This window comes from Chelonoidis abingdonii, chromosome 1, assembly GCF_003597395.2.
Source record: "Chelonoidis abingdonii isolate Lonesome George chromosome 1, CheloAbing_2.0, whole genome shotgun sequence".
NCBI lineage: Eukaryota > Metazoa > Chordata > Testudines > Testudinidae > Chelonoidis > Chelonoidis abingdonii.
This window is the reverse complement of record NC_133769.1, coordinates 171,254,607-171,266,080: the sequence shown is the minus strand read 5'-3', so window position 1 is coordinate 171,266,080 and position 11,474 is coordinate 171,254,607. Positions and strand designations below refer to the sequence as shown.

General features: G+C 41.2%; 1 protein-coding gene across 1 annotated transcript in view; it reads right to left on the bottom strand.

The window, feature by feature from the left end:
- TRAT1 (T cell receptor associated transmembrane adaptor 1) overlaps positions 1–8,878 on the bottom strand; it is a 21,587-nt gene extending 12,709 nt beyond the window's left edge. The window contains exon 1 of the mRNA XM_032765238.2: positions 8,723–8,878. The gene's annotated coding sequence lies outside the window, so the exon portion shown is untranslated. The remainder of the gene's footprint in view (positions 1–8,722) is intronic.
- Positions 8,879–11,474: the final 2,596 nt, after the last annotated feature.

Here is an 11,474-nt window from a genome sequence, read left to right as displayed (position 1 = left end):
TTCCCTTTGTTAACCCTTTACAGGTAAAAGAAACGTTAACCCTTAGCTATCTGTTTATGACAGCATGACCCCACAATATGCCAGCATTTTTATGGCTGATCTGGAACAATGCTTCCTCAGCTCTTGTCCACTCACACCCCTTCTCTACCTAATGCTACATTGATGACATCTGGACCCATGGGAAGGAGACTCTGGAATAATTCCACCACAATTTCAACAGCTTCCACCACACCATCAACCTCAGCCTGGACCAATCTACATAGGAGATCCACTTCCTAGACACCATGGTGTGATGGGGTTTCTGTGATCCAACCCTCTGGGAGTTGCCACCTGATGTGCCAAGACCACCTCTGCTCCTGTTTTCCTGCCAGTGCAGGACTCCAGCACCCTGTCTTGCTGAGCCAGACACACTCATCTGTTCCAACAAAGACCCAGGGTCTGAATTACGTGCCACAAAGCTGTAGGTTCACCTGAAAACAGCTCACAGAAGTGCTCCTGTCTTTAACACCCAGATGCCCAACTCCCAATGGGGTCTAAATCCAAATAAATCCATTTTATGCTGTATAAAGCTTATGCAGGGTAAACTCATAAATTGTTTGCCCTCTAAAACACTGATAGAGAGAGATGCACAGTTGTTTGCTCCCTCAGGTATTAATACATACTCTGAGTTAACTAATAAGTAAAAAGTGATTTTTATTAAATACAGAATGTAGGATTTAAGTGGTTCCAAGTAGTAACAGACAGAACAAAGTAAGTCACCAAGCAAACTATAAAATAAAACGTGCAAATCTATGTCTAATCAAACTGAATACAGATAATCTCACCCTTAGAGACACGTTCCAGGCCTGGGCACAATTCTTTCCCCAGTGCAGCTCTTGTTCCAGCTCAGGTGGTAGCTAGGGGATTCTTCATGATGGCTCTCCCTCTTTGTTCTGTTCCACACCTTTATCTTTTGCATAAGGCAGGAATCCTTTGTCTCTCTCTGGGTTTCCACTCCCACTCACTGGAAAAGCACCAGGTTAAAGATGGATTCCAGTTCATGTGACATGATCACATATCACTGTAAGACCCCAAGCCTTCATTCCTCACAGGAAGCCTTGCCTGCAAACAGAGCCCCAGTCAATTGTCCTGGTTGATGGGAGCCATTAAGATTCCAAACCACCATTAATGGCGCACACTTTGCATAATTCCAATAGGCCCGCAGAGTTATATTTCTAGTCCCAGATACAAGAACGGTAAACTTATAGAAACAGGATGATCACACTCAGTAGATTATAAGCTTTGTAATGATACCTTACAATAGACCTTTTGCATGAAGCATATTCCAGTTACATTATATTCACTCATTACCATATTTTTATAAAACCACATAGGACTCACAGTGTCGCACACGGTACAATAGTGATGGTCCGTTAACACCACCCTATACCAAAACCCACGACTGCTATGCCCACCATGCCTCAGCGTCCATCTGGGCACACATGATCCATCGTCTACACCCAAGTGCTGAGATACAACCGCATACGCTCCACCCTCAGACAGAGACCCACAGCTACAAGATCTTCACCAAATATTCTCAGAACTACGCTCCCGCACAAGGCAAAGGAAACAGATCACAGAGCCAGACGTGTACCAGAAGCCTACCTTGTGCAAGACAAACTCAAGAAAGAAACAACAGAACTCCACTGGCCCTCACCTACCAATCCTCAGCTAACCTCTCTAAACATAATTAGTGACCTACACCATCTGGACAATGATCTTGCTTTCAGACTTGGAGGCGGCCTCCTCGCCACAGACAACCCACCAACTTAAGCATTTCTCCCAGCACCACACACTGCCCATAACACTCATACTCAGGAGCAATCCATGCAACAACTAGATGCCAGTCTCACCCACGTATCTACACCGCAACACATCACAGGACCTAACCAGACGCAGCTACAACATCACTGTTCATTCACTGCACGTCCACCAATGAATATCCGCATCATATGCCAGCAATGCCCCTCTGCTATGTACATTGGTCAAACCAGACAGTCCCTACGGAAAAGGATAAATGGGCACAAGTCAGATATTAGGAATGGCAATATACAAAAACCTGTAGGAGAGCACTTCAACCTCCCTGGACAACACTAGCAGATCTAAAGGTGGCCATCCTACAGCAAAAAAAACTTCAGGACCAGATTTCAAAGAGAAACTGCTGAGCTTCATTTCATTTGCAAATTTGACACCATCAGCTCAGGATTAAACAAAGACTGAACGGCTAGCCAACTAAAAAAGCAGTTTCTCCTCCCTTGGTTTTCACACTTCAACTGCTAGAAAAGGGCCTCATCCTCCCTGATTGAACTAACCTTGTTATCTCTAGACTGATTGTGGCCTGCATATTTATACCTGCCTCTGGAAATTTCCATTCCATGCATCTGATGAAGTGGGTATTCACCCACGAAAGCTTATGCTCCAATACATTTGCTAGTCTGTAAGGTGCCACAGGACCCTCGTGCTTCCCCCACATATCTTTGTAGAATTGTTTTTAACCATAACTTTCTCTCTGAAAGAATGTTGTTGGCTGGTACACACTATCATCCACAGCCACTTTTTGAAGCATTTTAAACTGTAATCAGATTTCCATTCCTTGCTCTTTTAGCCTTTTCACCCTCTCCCCTGCTGTATTCGTTTGTATAGTAGTATGATGATTTTATCTGTAGAGCACCAACAATGTGTTTCTCATTGAGTCCTATTGACCTCAGTCACTGCAGCTCGGATCTTGCCTCTGGTTTTCAGGGTGATTTGACCTGAGGCAACAAGGAGGTCCAACAACTTGCCAGGATACAATGGCACAGTGAGTGTATGGCATAGCCTCTCTTAGAACTCTCTGCTTCCCTGCTCTTTGCTGAAACCGCTAGCTGACATGGCTGCTTCTTCCTTGACAGCCAACTGACTTGTAATCAACTTGATACTCAGGCTGCAAGTTGTTTTCCTATCAGGGCCTTAACCCTTAAATAAGAGAGAGAGAATGGCATACTGGGACCTCTGTGTCTTTCCTGAGTCCCAGGGAAGTCAATGGGGCTTCACAGGTACAGAGATCTGCCAGCAACAGGGGCTAAGTGGGGTTACTTAGATTAGGGTTGGAAGAGACCTCAGGAGATCATCTAGTCCAACCCCCTGCTCAAAGCAGGACCAACATCCCAGCCAGGGCTTTGTCAAGCCAGGCCTTAAAAACTTCTAAGGATGGAGATTCCACCACCTCTCTAGGTAACCTGTATTTCACCACACTCCTAGTGAAATAGTGTTTCCTAATATCCAACCTAGACCACTCCCACTGCAACTTGACACCATTGCTCCTTGTTCTGTCATCTGCCACCACTGAGACCCACCCCCCCCGCCCTTCAGGTAGTTGAAGGCTGCTATCAAATCCCCGTCACTCTTCTCTTCTGAAGACCAAACAAGCCCAGTTCCCTCCGCCTCTTCTTGTAAGTCATGTGCCCCAGCTTCTGGATCATTTTTGTTGTCCTCTGCTGGACTCTCTCCAGTTTGTCCACATCCTTTCTATAGTGGGGGTCCCCTCAAACTGAATGCAATACACCAGATGTGGCCTCACCAGTGCCAAATAGAGGGGAATAATCACTCCCCTCAATCTGCTGGCAATGCTCTTACTAATGGAGCCCAATATGCCGTTAGCCTTCTTGGCAACAAGGGCACACTGCTGACGCATATCCAGCTTCTCATCCACTATAATCCCCAGGTTCTTTCCTGCAGAACTGCTGCTTAGTCAGTTGGCCCCTAGCCTCTTGTGATGCATGGGATTCTTCCGTCCTAAGTGCAGGACTCTGCACTCATCAGGTTTCTTTTGGCCTAATCCTCCAATTTGGCTAGGTCCCTCTGGACCCTAGCCCTACCCTCCACCATGTCTACTTCTCCCCCCAGTTTAGTGTCATCTGTGAACTTGCTGAGGGTGCAATCCATCCCATCATCCAGATCATTATTAAAGATGTTGAACAAAACCGGCCCCAGGACCGACCCCTGGGGCACTCCGCTTGATACCGGCTGCCATCTAGACATCGAGCTGTTGATCACTTCCCATTGAGTCTGACAATCTAGCCAGATTTCTATCCACTTTATAGTCCATTCATCCAATCCATACCTTTTTTAACTTGCTGGCAAGAATACTGTGTTAGACCGTATCAAAATTTTTTTGCTAAAGTCAAGATATATCACGTCCACTGCTTTTCCCATGTCTCATCATAGAAGGCAATCAGGTTAGTCAGGCATGACTTGCCCTTGATAAATCCATGTTGACTGTTCCTGATCACCTTCCTCTCCTCCAAGTGCTTCAGAATGGTTTCCTTGAGGACCTGCTCCATGATTTTTCCATGGACTGAGGGGAAGCTGACTGGTCTGTAATTCCTCGGGTTCAACAATGTGTAGAATATTTTGAGCACTATAACCACATTGCTCCCTCTGATTCAATCAATCTTTCTCTCTCTCTAATGTTAGCATTCTCTCACATGGGTCATGAAACCTCCTTAGTGCATTTTCTTAAATATTAAGAAAAATATTTTCTTGGTAAGTGCAGTCCTGGTTTCAAGAAGCCCTAATTTTTTCTCCTTCTCCCAGAAGACACACTGCTGCAGTCAGATCACAGTTGTTGCTACCTATGAGACTTCTCCCATTATTTTGCAGTGTGTCTGAGACATCATTCAGGCCTCTGCTTTCTGAGACCACAATTCTGCCTGCCTAAAGTATTTCTAGGCTCTCCTTAGCTATGCTGTCTGAACACCAGTAACACTTTGTATGTTTACAATTGCCTACCATCTGAGGATCATGAATAGAACTTGGACTTCAGATCCCTATGAAATGTGTGTGCATTACTCCCTTTTGTTCCTCATTTCCTCCTGAGGAAGAAAAGGATCTCCTCCAGACTTGCCCACGGTCACATAAGTCTCTTGTGGCAGAGCCAGGATTTGAACTCTGATTGCCTGAGTCACCAGTCCAGTACTTTTAATCACAAAACCATCCTTGCTCACGTTGCTTTCTCACTCCTTCTGAAGATATTGATTACCCTTCTCCCCTCCCCAACCTTTCTTTTTGCTTTTCATTTTCTCCACTTTCATTTTATTGCCAGGTATGGGGAAGAGAAGGAAATGACATGGCCTGAGAGGGAAGAAAGTATAAGGAGCTGTAATGGAAACCAGTAGCATAAAAATGTCACTTCTGCATTCACTGGATTAGAAAGTTTTTGTAGAAGAGTCTCCCAAATAGTGAGTTTAAGGTGGCTTGAAAGTATTTAAAAATGGAGATGGTGCCCCTTTCTGAAGTGGAGAAGGCCTGAAATTTAAAACAAACAAAAATCCAGTTTGTTCTTTTACTTAAGGAACATTGTGAATTTTAATCCTCCCCGACTTTTCTGGACCAGAAAGAGCAATTTGAGGTGAACTGAGCTTTCTCAGCCCCTAACTGAAGAGGCAGGAGTTACTGAACCTTTAAAATGAACGGTTCTCCCAGCAATTTTGGGGGCATTTGATTTAACTTAGCATTAATAACAAACCGATATTTCAGTCTAGATAAAACTCGCTTCTCAGTTAATCAGGTTTAACTTCCTTGGTATTTTAAGATGTCACAAGCTTCCTATGTCTTTAGAATTTCCTAGCAAAACCAGGAGATGCAAGATCTGAATTTCAAATGTAAAAAGACAACCAGACAATTAAAAAACCCACAACTATTTAAAGAAAAAGGCTTGTAACTTCATGAAGAAATATTTAAAAGGGCTGAGGGGAGGGACACGCCCAATTGAGCTTTTTCTTCAGGGGGTCACTTTACATTTAAATCTTAAAATTATTTTCCAAAGCTCTCATTCAAACATTCTGTTGTTGGCTTTTATTTAAGTTGGAAATATAAATACACACACACCCCATTTCTGTTCTGAATCTTTAATCGTTCTTACATAAGCGAACACACATTTGATCTGCTTGTCAGCCAACATTTTTTTTTATATTTCATGAACAATGAGTCTTAAGATATCCATAAACACCTAAGAATGCCTCTCCGTGTGTCCGACCATTTTTAAATGTAAATTTCAAGCTAATTTCACTATCTAAACAGAAAATGAGCAATATCTTGTATTTCCATATCCTAGCTTTATAGATGCATTCCCCATCTGATCCTTTATCACCCGCATGCTTGCAATAGATTCCTACCTGTATTTACTATGCTAAATGAATTATTTCAATATCCACAACTTTGGCGGCAGTAGTGGGAGAAACCCAATAGCTCTGCACAGAAAAGAATGTCCCTGCAGATAACTGAAGCTGTCTCTCAATATGTGCTAACAGGTGTAATCTGCAAAAACTGATCTACTGTGCAAAAGATCCCCAAAAATAAAATTAAGGGGGACCAAAAAAAGTGACGAAAAATGGAAAAAAGAATATTTCTCTATCCTCATTTGGATTGCTCTATGGATTAATTTCTCTTAACTTTAATTCTCATCTACATAATCTGCTGCTATATATTGCAAAAATAGTACATTTTGTGTAGATGAGAGGTTGTTTTTAAAGATCTTTATCACCACATTTGGTTGTATTATCTTCATTTATATGTAAATAAGAGTGATCAAACTGAACCCTCTTTTAAAAAAAAAAAAAAAAGACAAAAGATTGAAACAATTGAGTTCATTTTTTTAAAATGTCTCAGAACAAAGAAAATCTGTATAATTGTAGCTTGACTATAATAAATGTGCAATTTCATCAAGGGCTTCTAGGATCATTTTCAGACTCTGACAAAGAAACATAAAGGGCTAGATTCCAATAATTTACTTGCTCTCAAGAACAGCTTGCTCCAGGTACAAATCTTATCAATTGGGCTGCTTTTGGAGCAACATGCACCTCTGTGTGTGAGGAAGAGGGTCACAATGTGGCCCCAAGAGCTTCATAAAACAACTAATGAGAACCAGGAATTCTAGGTTTCAATTTTTGTGCCTTGTGGGGGGATATATTTAATACATTATATGGTTGCATATTAAAAACACTTTGCATTTGGGTCTCTTTTGAATTAATGCCACTTCTTGTGCTACTCTGTTTTCCCCAACCAAGGGATTACTGATTTGCAAACAAAGGGTCAAATTGAGAGGGGAGACTAAATGAAACACAGATCTTCCTCTGGTCCCTTTAGCCCAGGGGTTCTCAAACTGGGGGTTGGGACCCCTCGGGGGGTCGCAAGGTTATTACATGAGGGGGTTGCGAGCTGTCAACCTCCACCCCAAAACCAGCTTTGCCTCCAGCATTTATAATAGTGTTAAAATAAATATATAAAACAGTTTTTAATATATTGGCAGGGGTCGCACTCAGACTTGCTATGTGAAAGGGGTCACCAGTACAAAAGTTTGAGAGCCACTGCTTTAGCCTGTACATTTCAACAACTGTATGGTACGTGTATGCTTTTTTTTGGCTGCTGCCTTTTGTTTAGCATATTGTACATTGCTTTGTACATTGATGGTACTGTTTATAGTACTAATAAAATGTTTGGTTCTTTTTAAATATTTTTCTGGCAATGCAATTGCTTTTTACCCTTGTCTAACCCCCCTCTTCAGACATCTTGTGAATATCTTGTCCTGTTTGGAATCTAAAATCCACTGTCTGAATTCTTGCTCATCAGCTCTGATATAATCAGAAAGGGGGGGACACAGCAAGGCTTCTCTTACAGAATTAATTTGGTTTGGGAGGAATCAATCAGTTATCTGCCCTCTGACTAGCTATAGCTTGGGCTGCTGCAGTGCCAAGCTTCCTCACATTGCTCCTGTACCCGATTTAGAGAAGCCATCACTAAGCGGGATCAGACAGTTCATTCTCAGTTCGGTTCTTTCAGCTGAGACTGCTACGAAGACTTCTCTAAGTCAGGTACAGGAGCAATGTGGGGGAGCTTAGCACTGCAGCAGCCCAAGCTATAGCTAGTCAGAGGGCAAATAAATGATTGCCCCCCAAAGCGGTCAGTTCACCACCTTTCACCAGGCCCCAATTAATTCTGATTTCTCATGGAAACCGACATCTGTCCACTTGGAACTGGATTCACCACATCCTCTAACACCTTGTGTCACAGAGGGAAATGTATTGAATTACATTTGGGCACTACCAACATGATCCAGATTTTAAGGGGTGATTTGGAGGATAAAAGTCTGTGGATTTTGTCACTTCCATTGGTCCTTCTGCTTCTCTGTGCAGACTAAATTCTGACTTAGTCTATGAAAAGAAAATATTCTTTCCAATTAAACAGTGGGATTTTCTGTACTAATGATCCTTACCCAAAAATCCATTAAGTGACTGATAAATGTTAATTTTAACATTAATAAAGCTTCCTTGGCTGTGAACTTTAAAGACAGGTTTGATTCCCTGGAAAGGAGTCCTTAACCTGCAGTTAATTAGAGCGTGGCTAATTGCTTTTTAAGATCTCACGTATGAAGTTTATAAGGGGGAAAAAGCACACAGTAAAATCAGATCCCCCAGTGCAGGCAAAAATTTTAAGTCTAAAAATGATGCCAATGTTTCTTCTTTAACAAATCTTCACGCACTTTGGCCCACTTAGCTGGAGATTAACTAAGGTTTATGCTGATGACTCATTATTAATATTCAGACTTTGAGTCTCTAAGCAACATACCTGGGGGATATGTAATCCATTGAAACACTTTTTCTGTACAATACATCCAGAAACAAGAGATTAGGAAGAAAAGACGTACCTGTTCATATATTGCTGTTTTGTAGCAAGACCTCCCCCTTTATCTCAAACAAAATTTGGCTTTAAAATGTTGGCAGACGTTGATGTACTGTTCTGCTTTGGCCTTGCAATTTGAGTATGTACCTGAAGACTTCGATTCAGTCTTAAGTCTTAACATCTGTTCCTTGCATGCTTATGAACAGGAAATGTGGTGGAGGCGGCTTTTACCTCGTATCAAATTGGCAATCTCCTGCATTGTTTTCCTCAAAGAGAATTGAAAACATACATTTGTGAGCATTTGAATTTGTATTTGGTGTTATCTATGTCCTGCCACCAAAAAAGCATGAGACTGTGAGACTTAAAATTCTCATGGGATGAGCTGGATTCTGCTATCCGCTCATGGTAAGCAGTGAATAGTTCCATTAAATTCAATGGTATGGTTTGTATGTTTAAGTGAGAAACAAGACTGATGCCCAAGTGTATTCAATTACCTCAATAGTACAATTGTCATTTATGCTGTGGAGTGACATCTTCATAAAATGGAAATATACCCTTCAGAAGCCAGATTCAAACTTTGTTCGGTTTTGTGGGGAAACTGGATGCTTCTGAATGATATCAGAGTAGTGCTGAATTCAGGCTTGCCTGTGGTTCCACACAGCAAATGAGGTACAGCATTTTAAGTTAGGGAAATTAACCACTGGAATGTCTTATTTAGTATTGTGGTGCGTTCTTTGTCACTTGAAGTCTTTAAATCAAGTTTGGATGTCTTTTTAAAAGATACTTTAGCTCAACCAGAATTTACAGACTTGTAGAAGTTACTAAGTGAAATTCTATGGTCTGTGTTATGCAGGAGGTCAAACTAGAAGATCATCATATGGCCCCCATCACACCTTAAAATCTATTATCTAGGTTCTTGCAATATGCAGATTAGCAAGTATAACCTGCACAAGACCTGGAGCAGAGGCCAGGTCATAGTGTGTTGTATCTTTAAATTTTGTGGTATCTGCCTGGTGTTCAAACAGTGAAGCCATTGTGTTCTTAGAGCAGCTATAGCTTGTTGTCGAGGAGACATGCACACACTGCGCGTTCATGGAGACATGCCTTTTGTTTTTGTTTTCCTCAGACTAAAAAGCCTTATTTTAGGTTAAACCTATATATACACTTTTTTTAATGCAAAAACAATAATTTTGAATATATATATATTTTTTCCTGAATAAATCTGCAGTAAGTAAGCTGGTCTCTGTGCTCTATAAGAGTTGTAATTTCATGTATGTTCTACATTTTTATCATACTGGTGCTGATTCCCGTCCCATTGGAAAAGACTGTGGGGGAAAAAATATCCTGCTGTTTTCCATGTCTCTCCTACTCCAATTATTCCTTACGGATAATTTTTATATATTAATTTTCTTAGATCAATATTTAGAAAATGCATTTACTACACCAGTATCTTATCTAGGGATGAATGACTAAACAAGCTGGAGAATAAGGCTATAGATTTCTAGGTTTCAGCTGAACTGTTAAATCAGACCCCATAAGGGGAGAATAATTACAAAGCACCAGTTGTGGTGAAAGGAATGGGAAAATTGAGGCAGTGGCCTTGTCTGACATTGGTTTGAATAAGACCCAGCTTTGTGTGTGTGTCAGTATATTTCTGATTCTGAGCAGAGTACTCCACACCTTGCAGGAATAAGTTGTTGGCCAGAACACCAAGCTGCCTGAAAAGATGACTATATCTTTGAGCAAAACTTTTTGTCAAAAAGTCCATTCTTACTTTAATTGCTTTGCGTAGTTCTAATCCAAACCTCCACAGCCTGCACAATTTGATTGGAAATCTCAGACAAAACCAGGTTCAAATCCGTTCAAATTAAAAGCAATGTCAGGATTTGTCAAAAATGTGTCTAAATGCTTCTACCCACCACCACCCTGCTATTTGCTTTCTTCTAATGGGAACTAATTTCTAATGCTGTCAGATAGATGAGATTTGTCACTCCCTTGAATAGTTGCCCTACTAAAATGTTGTTGTTTGTACGGTCTGTCTTATAGTGCAAACATTGGATGGGAAGCCTCTGCAGTTTCATTAAAAAAAAAAATTGGTTTTAAAAAATTGATGTAAAACAAATTCATCAACTAAGAGAAAAACATACATAAATCAAAGGAATGACGGTCTAGACAGCTGATACAGGGCTCAGGTATACTTGATTAGAGTGGAGAGAACCATCTCTTTCAAGTAATAGGGAAAATTAGCTTCATAAATTGTATTCTATATTTGCAAACTCGCAATTTGCACATATTGCTGTTGGGGGTTTAAAACTGAGAGTCATTCTATCAGTCTCAATAAGCATTGGTAATATAACTTTCTGGAACTGAGCTAAATCATCAGGTGTGTTTATGCCCCACATAACTCCTACTGAAATTAGTGGCATAACTGACAGCAGAGTTTGGTCCTTCATGTGTACTTTGTGCATGATCCAGCTTCCTAAAGGATAATGATTACCTGAATCAAAGCCACTGAGAGACAGCCCTCAGCATAATAAGTGGCATTGTGGCTAACAATGGAATGCACTGGTGAATGGAGAGTAATTTTTGTTGACAGTGAAAGTCCTGAATAGTTTCAGTGCTACTACAATGTGTGGATGGTAATTCTGTTTACAGTGTGCATCTCTTAGGGCAGTGGTTCTCAGCCAGGGATACATGTACCCCTGGGGGTACACAGAGGTCTTCTGAGGTACATGACTTCATCTAGATATTTGCCTAGTTTTACAACAGGCTACAGA